This window comes from Vicugna pacos, unplaced genomic scaffold (genome assembly GCF_048564905.1).
Source record: "Vicugna pacos unplaced genomic scaffold, VicPac4 scaffold_21, whole genome shotgun sequence".
Taxonomy (NCBI): Eukaryota; Metazoa; Chordata; class Mammalia; order Artiodactyla; family Camelidae; genus Vicugna; species Vicugna pacos.
Genome location: NW_027328742.1, coordinates 11953245 through 11965625, shown reverse-complemented (window position 1 = coordinate 11965625; position 12381 = coordinate 11953245).

Genomic DNA, 12381 nt, shown 5'->3' with positions numbered 1-12381 from the left:
CAGGGTCCCTGGAGGCTTGTCCTCAGGTGATCCTGCTCCTGAGAGGTGGGCATGGTGCAGTCAATGTGCAGGGGCGGGGGCAGCGACAGGGACAGAGACAGAGACAGCGACAGCGACAGCGACAGAGACAGCGGGCAATGGGAGCAAGTACCTGGCTAGTAGTATGGGTCAGCCCCAATCCTGCCATCTCCAGCTCTACTGCTGCCACTGCCGCCGCCCCGCCCCCTTGGCCATAGCCGGCCTGCCTCCCAGGGGCAGGCTGACAGGGGGAAACTCCTTCCAGGAAGCTCTGGCAGCAGAGGCCAGGCGGCGGGGGAAGTGGGAGCAAGTGGACTTGCTCTCCCAGGACAGCCGCCCTGTCCCGCCTCCGCCGCCGACGCCGCCACCCCCACTACCACTGCCACTGCCACTGCTGCCCGCTGTCCATCCCGGGGGCCGAGGGCCGGGCTAAGGCTGCACCCTCCCTCCCCACACCAGCATCAAGCAGCCAAGGCCCACTGGCAAGCGGTGTGCAGCTCGGGACCACCTATCCCATGGGCTCTGAGGAGGCATTGGGCTTCGGGGTGGGATGGGGGCGTGGGGGTGGGGCAGGGAATTGGAATGGCCTCAAGCCCCGCCCACCCGGCCGCCGGGGCCGCGCCCCTGGGAGCCAGGACTGCGTGCCTGCCGTGGGCCCGGGGCATCCCTGTCTAGCGGCTGTCGCCGTGGTGATCGGAGCCCGGAGCGCCCGGCTCTCGCGAGGAGAGGGCTGAGGGGGTCATCTGGGGTAGGGGTGCACTCCGGGTGTGCGGCGATCTGGCGATGAGGGCGGACAGGGTGAGGGGGAGGGGTTGCTGGGAGCGGAAGTGACCCGGCTGAAGGGTGGGGGCTCATTCCTAGGTGAAGGATTAGGGGAGTATCTCCGGACGGTGGGGGGACCTGGGGTGAGGCCCTTGGGGTGAGCGCGGTTTACAGGGGCTGTAGCTTAGGACCGAGTGGGGCGCAGACCTGGGGCGGGATTTGGGTGTGAGGAGAAGCAGCTTTGTCTCGGGGGTGCAGTGGATCGGGGACCGGGCGTGACAGGGGGTGGGGAGGCATTGACTGGGTGGGGGGTCGGCGAGCAGTGGTAGCGGGGCTGGTGGGGTGAGGCCTGGCCCTGGGCCCGTGGTGGTCCTACTTGGGGGCCGGGACCCTGGAGGAGGGCGTGGGGGGCCGCGTTGGTGTTGGGGACCCGGCCAGCCCTGGCCGCGGGCTGGGCTCGCCCCACCGCCCCACCGCCCCACCGCCCGAAGCTCCACCGGCCCACCGCCCGGCCCCACTCGCAGCATCCCTACTGCTGGAGTCGCAGCCAAGCCTCCATGCTGCTGTCAGGCAGGCGGGAGGGGGAGGGGTGCTGAAAGCTGCGCGTGCGCGCGCGCGCGCGCGCACGGGCGCCGGGACGCCGGGGCGCTGGGGCGCGCGCAGAACGTGAGGAAACTGGGCGGGAGCTGGGTGCTCCTGGACCAGCTCCCGGAGGAGGAAGGCTGCCTGGGGTCTCGGCCTCCCGCCGCTTGCTGTCGCCTCTGCTGCCGTCGCGAGCCAGGTAAGGGGGCGCTGGTGGGGGCCCGCAGGTCGGGGAGTCGGGCGGGTGAGGCCTGGGCTGTGCAGTTGGGGAGGCGCCCGGGGTGGGGGAGGGGTGCGTCGGTGGGGTCCAGGCCGCGCGTCCAGGTTGGGACCGTGAGGCGGCTCCCGGGGCCCCCCCCGGCCTGGTTGGGGTGCCTTCGTCCCCCTCCTTAGTACTGGCTGAACCGCTCGGCTTTCTTGGCCGCCGCTCACAGGCGGCTTTGGCAAAGTGGGAGGGAGTTGGGAGGGCGCTGGACGGCCCCAGGCCAGCCGAGACAGGCCCTCAGGCCTTGCGAGGCCTTCCCGCGCGGGTGGCCCTGCCCTGGGAGTGGAGGCCGCCCCGGACCCTGTGAGGCACAGGCGAGCTGGGGCAGAAGCAGGGGCGAGGCCGGGCCTTTGGGAGCTTGTTAGCCTGCCCCCGAGATCCAAAGCTTCTGACCAGTGTATTTTCCGTCTTTTGAGGACCCTCCCTCCTGTTTTGCACAGTGGCTGCAGCAAACGACATTCCCACCGACAGTGTAGGAGGGGTCCCTTTTCTCCACAGCCTCTGTAGCCTTGATCCTGTGTGGGCTTTGGAATGATGGCCACTCTAACTGGGGTGAGATGCCACCTCATTGGAGTTTTGCCTTGTATTCCTCGGATAATTAGCAACCTTGAGCCTGTTTTGTCATGTGCCTCTCATTGGTCGCTGGTGGGTCTTCGCTGGAGAATTGCTTCCTGAGGTCGTCTTCTGCCCATTTTTGGATTGGGTCGTCTTCTGTCCGTTGAGTCGGATGAGCTGTTTGGATATGGTGGAAATGAACCCCTAGTCAGTCTCATGTTTGGCAAAGATTGTCTCCTATTTCGTAGGTCGTGGTTTAGTTCTGCTTCTGGTTTCCTTTGGTGTGCCAAAGCTGATGAATTCAGTTTGCTCCCGTTTGTGTTTGTATTTTTGCTGAGTTTTCTGTTGCTTGGGGAGACTACCCTAGGAGAAAATGGGTGAGGTGTACGTGGGATACTGTTTGGCCTACGTTTCCTACCGAGAGGTGTGTGGTGTCTTGTCTTACGTTTAAGTGTCTAAGCCATTTTGAATTTATTTCTGAGTATGCTGGCGCTGTATGCCCAGGGGCCGGGATTGGGGTAGGGGGCGGGGCGGCTGCAGAGAGGGCAGCAGCGAAGGACGTGACCTGCCCAGGCAAGCCTTTGGACTTCCTCCCGTGTCCCTCGCAGCCTGCTCTGAGGGCGCCCCATGCTGCCCCAGGTTCACTTGGTGCACATCTCCTTGTTGGCTGGCTCCCTGGACGTGGGCGCTATACGCTCAGGGGTCCTTCTTCGGGGCAGGGTGCGGGGCGGCTAGAGAGAGTATGGCAGCGTGAGGCGGGGGCTGCGCAGGTAAGCTTTAGATTCCTCCCGTGTATCCCTCTGCCTGCTCTGTGGGCGCCCTCTTCTACCCCAGGTTGACTTGGTGTAATTCCCAGGGTTGGCCGGCTCCAAGGATGCTGGAGCAGTATGCCCAAGGGGCGGGGTCATGGGAGGCGGCAGGGTGGCTTCTGACAGGGCAACAGGGAAGTATGGCGGCAGCCCACGAAAGCCTGTGTATTTCTTCCCTTGTCCCCCTCAGCCTGCTCTGGCGGCGCCATCTGCTACCCTTCGTGCACGGGGTGCACTTCCCCGTGTTGGCCGGCTCACGGGATGCTGGGGCGATATTCCCAGGGGGCGGGGTCGAGGAAAGGGGCGGGCGGCTGCGAGAGGGCAGCAGCGAAGGATGGGGCTGCTCACGGAAACCTGTGGATTTCATCGACTGTCCCCCTGAGCCTGCTCTGGGGGCGTCCTCTGCTACCCCATGGTCACTGGGTGCACTTCCCCGAGTTGGCTGGCTCCCAGGATGCTGTCGCAGGATGCCCAGGGGGCAGGATCTGGGAAGGGGGCGGGGAGGCTGCAGACAGGGCAGCAGCGAAGCATGGGGGCTGCCCAGGGAAGCCTGTGGATTTCGTCCACTGTCCCCCTCAGCCTGCTCTGGGGGCGGCCCTCTGCTTCCCCAGGTTCACTGGGTGCACTTCCCCGTGCTGGCTGGCTCCCAGGGTGCTGGCGCGGTATGCCCAGGGGGCAGGATCGGGAAAGGGGGTGGGGCGACAGCAGACAGGGCAGCAGCGAAGGATGGGGCTGCCCAGGCTAGGCTGTGTATTTCTTCCCTTGTCCACCTCAGCCTGCGCTGGGGCGCCCACTATTACCCCAGGTTCACTAGGTGCACTTCCCGATGTTGGCCGGCTCCTGAGATATTCTCGTGATATGCCTAGGGGCTGGGGGTGGGGAAGGGGTGTCGGGGCGGCTGCAGACAGGGCAGTAGCGAAGGTTGGCTGCTGTCCAGGCAAGCCTGTGTGTTTCCTCCCTTGTCCCTCTCAGCCTGTTCTGAGGGTGTCCTCTGCTGTCCCAGGTCCACTGGGTGCACATGTCCTTGTTGGCTGGCTCCCTGGACGCGGGTGTCGCTGCATTCAGGGGGCGGTGAAAGGAGTGGGGGCGGGGCGGCCACACGGAGGCCGGCAAAGGGGGACAGGGGCTGCCCAGGCAAGCCTGTGGGTTTCCTCCCGGGTCCCCTTCAGCCTGTTCTAGGGGCGCCCACTGCTGCATGGGCTTCACTGGGTGAACATCTCCTTGTTGGCTGGCTCCAAGGAGGCGGGCGCTGTGCGCTCAGGGGTCCTTCTAAGGGGTAAGGGGGGGAGGCTCCAGAGAGTGCGGCAGCGAGGGGCGGGGGCTGCGGAAGTAAGCTTTGGATTCCTCCCGTGTCCCCCTCAGCCTTCTCTGAGGGCGCCATCTGCTAACACAGCTTCACTGGGTGCACTTCCCCGTGTTTGTCGGCTCCAGGGATGCTGGCGGGCTATGCCCAGGGGGCGGGGCGGCTGCAGACAGGGCAGCAAGGAAAGACTGGGCCTCCCAGGAAAGCCTGCGGATTTCCTCCCGAGTCCCCCTCAGCCTGCTCTCTGGGGTCCTTCTACTGCCTCAGGGTGGCATTTGACATCCTTCCAGGTCAGTCGAGTCCTGGGAGGCTTCCTCCAATACACAGACAGACACACATATCAATAGAGAGGCAGAAACACTAGTCTCTTCATTCGTTTATTAACAAATAGATATACTAACCTCCTCCTCCTCCTCCATTAGGTAGGTACACACATACATAGATACAAAGACAGACACACACACACACACACACACACACTACCCCTCCTTCTCCTCCTCAATTAGGCAGACAGACAAGCACACTAGCCTCCTCTGCATCCTTCGTTGCACAGATAGATTGGCAGAGATATAGGTAGGCAGAGAGATAGACCGACATACTAGCCTCCTCTGCCGCCCTCCTTGTGGCCGCGTCGCCCCAGCCCCTTTCACCGCCCCATGACCGCAGACGAAGCCTCCTCCAGGAAGCCAGCCTACAAGGAGATGTGCACCCAGTGAACCTGGGGGAGCAGAGGGCGCCCCCAGCGGAGGCTGAGAGGGACAAGGGAGGAAACACAGGCTTGCCTGGACAGCAGCCAACCTTCGCTACTGCCCTGTCTGCAGCCGCCCCGACACCCCTTCCCCACCCCCAGCCCCTAGGCATATCACGAGAATATCTCAGGAGCCGGCCAACATCAGGAAGTGCACCTAGTGAACCTGGGGTAATAGTGGGCGCCCCAGCGCAGGCTGAGGTGGACAAGGGAAGAAATACACAGCCTAGCCTGGGCAGCCCCATCCTTCTGCCCTGTCTGCTGTCGCCCCACCCACTTTCCCGATCCTGCCCCCTGGGAATATCGCCCCAGCATCCCGCGAGCCGGCCAACACGGGGAAGTGCACCCCGTGCACGAAGGGTAGCAGATGGCGCCGCCAGAGCAGGCTGAGGGGGACAAGGGAAGAAATACACAGGCTTTCGTGGGCTGCCGCCATACTTCCCTGTTGCCCTGTCAGAAGCCACCCTGCCGCCTCCCATGACCCCGCCCCTTGGGCATACTGCTCCAGCATCCTTGGAGCCGGCCAACCCTGGGAATTACACCAAGTCAACCTGGGGTAGAAGAGGGCGCCCACAGAGCAGGCAGAGGGATACACGGGAGGAATCTAAAGCTTACCTGCGCAGCCCCCGCCTCACGCTGCCATACTCTCTCTAGCCGCCCCGCACCCTGCCCCGAAGAAGGACCCCTGAGCGTATAGCGCCCACGTCCAGGGAGCCAGCCAACAAGGAGATGTGCACCAAGTGAACCTGGGGCAGCATGGGGCGCCCTCAGAGCAGGCTGCGAGGGACACGGGAGGAAACCCAAAGGCTTGCCTGGGCAGCTGCCGTCCTTCCCTGCTGCCCTCTCTGCAGCCGCCACGCTACCCTCTCTGCAGCCGCCACACCCCTACCCCAATCAGGGCCCCTGGGCGTACAGCGCCATCATACGCAGAAATAAATTCAAAATGGCTTAGACACTTAAACGTAAGACAAGACACCACACACCTCTCGGTAGGAAACGTAGGCCAAACAGTATCCCACGTACACCTCACCCATTTTCTCCTAGGGTAGTCTCCCCAAGCAACAGAAAACTCAGCAAAAATACAAACACAAACGGGAGCAAACTGAATTCATCAGCTTTGGCACACCAAAGGAAACCAGAAGCAGAACTAAACCACGACCTACCAAATAGGAGACAATCTTTGCAAACATGAGACTGACTAGGGGTTCATTTCCACCATAGCCAAACAGCTCATCCGACTCAACGGACAGAAGACGACCCAATCCAAAAATGGGCAGAAGACGACCTCAGGAAGCAATTCTCCAGCGAAGACCCACCAGCGACCAATGAGAGGCACATGACAAAACAGGCTCAAGGTTGCTAATTATCCGAGGAATACAAGGCAAAACTACAATGAGGTGGCATCTCGCCCCAGTTAGAGTGGCCACCATTCCAAAGCCCACACAGGATCAAGGCTACAGAGACTGTGGAGAAAAGGGATCCCTCCTACACTGTCGGTGGGAATGTCGTTTGCTGCAGCCACTGTGCAAAACAGGAGGGAGAGCCCTCAAAACACGGAAAATACACTGGTCAGAAACTTTGGATCTCGGGGGGAGGCTAACAAGCTCCCAAAGGCCCGGCCTCGCCCCTGCTTCTGCCCCAGCTCGCCTGTGCCCCACAGGGTCCGGGGCGGCCTCCAGTCCCAGGGCAGGGCCACCCGCGCGGGAAGGCCTCGCAAGGCCTGAGGGCCAGTCTCGGCTGGCCCGGGGCCGTCCAGCGCCCTCCCATCGCCCGGGGCTGCTCCCACTTTGCCAAAGCCGCCTGTGAGCGGCGGCCAAGAAAGCCGCGCGGTTCAGTCAGTACTAAGGAGGGGGACGAAGGCACCCCAACCAGGCCGGGGGGCCCCGGGACCCGCCTCACGGTCCCAACCTGGACGCGCGGCCTGGACGCCACCGACGCACCCCTCCCCCCACCCCCGGGCGCCTCCCCAACTGCACAGCCCAGGCCTCACCCGCCGACTCCCCGACCTGCGCGCCCCCACCAGCGCCCCCTTACCTGGCTCGCGACGGCAGCAGAGGCGACAGCAAGCGGCGGGAGGCCGAGACCCCAGGCAGCCTTCCTCCTCCGGGAGCTGGTCCAGGAGCACCCAGCTCCCGCCCAGCTTCCTCACGTTCTGGGCGCGCCCCAGCGCCTCGGCGTCCCGGCGCCCGTGCGCGCGCGCGCACGAGCAGCTTTCAGCGCCCCTCCCCCTCCCGCCCGCCTGACAGCAGCATGGAGGCTTGGCTGCGACTCCAGCAGTAGGGATGCTGCGAGTGGGGCCGGGCGGTGGGCCGGTGGAGCTTCGGGCGGTGGGGCGGTGGGGCGGTGGGGCGGTGGGGCGGTGGGGCGGTGGGGCGAGCCCAGCCCGCGGCCAGGGCTGGCCGGGTCCCAACACCAACGCGGCCCCCCACGCCCTCCTCCAGGGTCCCGGCCCCCAAGTAGGACCACCACGGGCCCAGGGCCAGGCCTCACCCCACCAGCCCCACTGCCACTGCTCGCCGACCCCCCACCCAGTCAATGCCTCCCCACCCCCTGCCACGCCCGGTCCCCGATCCACTGCACCCCCGAGACAAAGCTGCTTCTCCTCACACCCAAATCCCGCCCCAGGTCTTGCGCCCCACTAGGTCCTAAGCTACAGCCCCTGTAAACCGCGCTCACCCCAAGGGCCTCACCCCAGGTCCCCCCACCGTCCGGAGATACTCCCCTAACCCTTCACCTAGGAATGAGCCCCCACCCTTCAGCCGGGTCACTTCCGCTCCCAGCAACCCCTCCCCCTCACCCTGTCCGCCCTCATCGCCAGATCGCCGCACACCCGGAGTGCACCCCTACCCCAGATGACCCCCTCAGCCCTCTCCTCGCGAGAGCCGGGCGCTCCGGGCTCCGATCACCACGGCGACAGCCGCTAGACAGGGATGCCCCGGGCCCACGGCAGGCACGCAGTCCTGGCTCCCAGGGGCGCGGCCCCGGCGGCCGGGTGGGCGGGGCTTGAGGCCATTCCAATTCCCTGCCCCACCCCCACGCCCCCATCCCACCCCGAAGCCCAATGCCTCCTCAGAGCCCATGGGATAGGTGGTCCCGAGCTGCACACCGCTCGCCAGTGGGCCTTGGCTGCTTGATGCTGGTGCGGGGAGGGAGGGTGCAGCCTTAGCCCGGCCTCGGCCCCCGGGATGGACAACGGGCAGCAGTGGCAGTGGCAGTGGCAGTGGCAGTGGTAGTGGGGGTGGCGGCGTCGGCGGCGGAGGCGGGACAGGGCGGCTGTCCTGGGAGAGCAAGTCCACTTGCTCCCACTTCCCCCGCCGCCTGGCCTCTGCTGCCAGAGCTTCCTGGAAGGAGTTTCCCCCTGTCAGCCTGCCCCTGGGAGGCAGGCCGGCTATGGCCAGGGGGGCGGGGCGGCGGCAGTGGCAGCAGCAGAGCTGGAGACGGCAGGATTGGGGCTGACCCATAGTACTAGCCAGGTACTTGCTCCCATTGCCCGCTGTCTCTGTCGCTGTCGCTGTCGCTGTCTCTGTCTCTGTCCCTGTCGCTGGCCCCGCCCCTGCACATTGACTGAACCACGCCCACCTCTCAGGAGCAGGATCACCAGAGGACAAGCCTCCAGGGACCCTGGGGCAGCAGAGACCGCCCCCAGAGCAGGCTGAGGGGGACACGCGAGGAAATGCACAGGACTGCCTTGGCAGCCCCCGCCCCACGCTGCCGCCCGCCCTCTCTGCAGCCGCCCCAGCCCCCGCCACCACCACTGCCCCCTGAGCACACCGCGCCAGCATCCCGGGAGCCGGACAACACGGACATGCGCACCCAGTGAACCTGGCGTAGCACAGGGCGCCACCTGAGCAAGCTGAGGGGTCACCAGAGGAAATCCACAGGCTTACCTGGGCAGCCCTCGCCACCGCTGCTGACCCCTCTGCAGCCTCCCCTTCCCCGCCCCGGGCCACCATCCCCTCAGCGCACCGCGCCTGCCTCCTGGGAGGCATCCAACACGTAGACCTGCAGCCAGGGAACCTGGGGTATCAGAGTCCGACCCCAGGCCAGGCCAAGGGATCATGGGAGCAAATCCTCGGGCTTCTAGGGCAGCCCCGCCTCCTCTCTGCAGCCCCTGACCGAACCTCCCCAGCCTCCCATGACCTGGCTGACAAGGAGACTTCAATCCCGCAAACCTGGGGTGGCAGAGGCTGTCCCCAGGCCAAGGAGAGGGGGAGATGGGAGGAAACTTACCAACTCGCCAGGGCAGCCCCCTTAGCCGCAGTGCCTCCGGCCCCTCCACCACTGACCTCTTTCACTGACCGCACCACGCCCGCTCCCAAGAGCAGGCTGATTAAATGGCTTCAGTCTGAGGAACGTGGGAGAGCGGCGGTCGCCCCCAGGCTAGGCCGCTGGGGACACGGGAGAAAATCCTCTGGCTCACCAGCGGCACCCCAGTCCCCGGACCCTGTCCCCATCACTGTCCCCTGACAGCACTCCGCCTGTAGTGAGTGTGTCTGTCCGTCTGCCTGCCTGCCTGCCTGCCTGCCTGCCTGCCTGGCTGTCTATCTATCTGTTGGAGGAGGGGAGAGGCTAGTCTATGTCTGTGTGTCTCTGTGTGTCTATGTAATGGAGGAAGAGGAGGCTAGTATGTCTACCTCTCGGCCTATCTATCTCTCTGACAATCTATCTATGCAATGGAGGAGGCAGAGGAGGCTAGTGTGTTTGTCTCTCTGCCTAACTGAGGAGGAGAAGGTGTGTAGTGTGTGTGTGTGTGTGTGTGTGTGTGTAAGTGTGTGTGTGGGTCTGTCCATTTCTGTAATTTTCTATCTAATGGAGGAGGAGGTGGAGGAAGCTAGCGTGACTTTCTGTCTGTCTGTCTGCATACGCACCTAATGAAGTAGGAGGAGGCTACTGTGTTCGTCTAAGTGTCTTTCTATTGGAGGAGGTGAGTGTGTCTGTCTCTCAGTCTGTCTGTGTGTTTCTTTACCTACTAGAGGAGGAGGCTAGTGTGTCTATCTACTTACCTACCTGATTGAGGAGGAAGAGGAGGCTGCTGTGTGTGTGTATCTCTCTGACAATCTATTTCATGGAGGAGGAGATTGGTGTGTCCATCTACCTACCTAACTGAGGAGTAGGAGGAGGCTTCTGTGTGTGTGTGTGTGTGTTATGGTGTGTGCCTGTCTGTCTTTGTATCTATGTATCTGTGTACCTATGTAATGGAGGAGGAGGACGAGGTTAGTGTATCTATCTGTTAATAACAAAGAAAGAGACTAGCGTGTCTGCCTATTTATATGTGTGTCTCTCTGTGTATTGGAGGAAGCCTCCCGGGACTCCATTGACCTGGAGAGATGTCAGATGCCACCCTGAGGCAGAAGAAGGCGCCCAGAGAGCTGGCTGAGGGGGACTCGGGAGGAAATCCACAGGCTTGCCTGGGCAGCTCGCGTCCTTTGCTGCTGCCCTCTCTGCAGCCGCCCCGCCCCCTACCCCAATCCCGGCCCCTGGGCGTACAGCCCCAGCATACGCAGAAATAAATTCAAAATGGCTTAGACACTTAAACGTAAGACAAGACACCACACACCTCTCGGTAGGAAACGTAGGCCAAACAGTATCCCACGTACACCTCACCCATTTTCTCCTAGGGTAGTCTCCCCAAGCAACAGAAAACTCAGCAAAAATACAAACACAAACGGGAGCAAACTGAATTCATCAGCTTTGGCACACCAAAGGAAACCAGAAGCAGAACTAAACCACGGCCTACGAAATAGGAGACAATCTTTGCCAAACATGAGACTGACTAGGGGTTCATTTCCACCATAGCCAAACAGCTCATCCGACTCAACGGACAGAAGACGACCCAATCCAAAAATGGGCAGAAGACGACCTCAGGAAGCAATTCTCCAGCGAAGACCCACCAGCGACCAATGAGAGGCACATGACAAAACAGGCTCAAGGTTGCTCATTATCCGAGGAATACAAGGCAAAACTACAATGAGGTGGCATCTCGCCCCAGTTAGAGTGGCCACCATTCCAAAGCCCACACAGGATCAAGGCTACAGAGGCTGTGGAGAAAAGGGATCCCTCCTACACTGTCGGTGGGAATGTCGTTTGCTGCAGCCACTCTGCAAAACAGGAGGGAGGGTCCTCAAAAGACGGAAAATACACTGGACAGAAGCTTTGGATCTCGGGGGCAGGCCAACAAGCTCCCAAAGGCCCGGCCTCGCCCCTGCTTCTGCCCCAGCTCGCCTGTGCCCCACAGGGTCCGGGGCGGCCTCCACTCCCAGGGCAGGCCCACCCGCGCGGGAAGGCCTCGCAAGGCCTGAGGGCCAGTCTCGGCTGGCCGGGGGCCGTCCAGCGCCCTCCCATCGCCCGGGGCTGCTCCCACTTTGCCAAAGCCGCCTGTGACCGGCGGCCAAGAAAGCCGCGCGGTTCAGCCAGTACTAAGGAGGGGGACGAAGGCACCCCAACCAGGCCGGGGGGCCCCGGGACCCGCCTCACGGTCCCAACCTGGACGCGCGGCCTGGACCCCACCGACGCACCCCTCCCCCCACCCCCGGGCGCCTCCCCAACTGCACAGCCCAGGCCTCACCCGCCGACTCCCCGACCTGCGCGCCCCCACCAGCGCCCCCTTACCTGGCTCGCGACGGCAGCAGAGGCGACAGCAAGCGGCGGGAGGCCGAGACCCCAGGCAGCCTTCCTCCTCCGGGAGCTGGTCCAGGAGCACCCAGCTCCCGCCCAGCTTCCTCACGTTCTGGGCGCGCCCCAGCGCCTCGGCGTCCCGGCGCCCGTGCGCGCGCGCGCACGAGCAGCTTTCAGCGCCCCTCCCCCTCCCGCCCGCCTGACAGCAGCATGGAGGCTTGGCTGCGACTCCAGCAGTAGGGATGCTGCGAGTGGGGCCGGGCGGTGGGCCGGTGGAGCTTCGGGCGGTGGGGCGGTGGGGCGGTGGGGCGAGCCCAGCCCGCGGCCAGGGCTGGCCGGGTCCCCAACACCAACGCGGCCCCCCACGCCCTCCTCCAGGGTCCCGGCCCCCAAGTAGGACCACCACGGGCCCAGGGCCAGGCCTCACCCCACCAGCCCCACTGCCACTGCTCGCCGACCCCCCACCCAGTCAATGCCTCCCCACCCCCTGCCACGCCCGGTCCCCGATCCACTGCACCCCCGACACAAAGCTGCTTCTCCTCACACCCAAATCCCGCCCCAGGTCTTGCGCCCCACTAGGTCCTAAGCTACAGCCCCTGTAAACCGCGCTCACCCCAAGGGCCTCACCCCAGGTCCCCCCACCGTCCGGAGATACTCCCCTAACCCTTCACCTAGGAATGAGCCCCCACCCTTCAGCCGGGTCACTTCCGCTCCCAGCAACCCC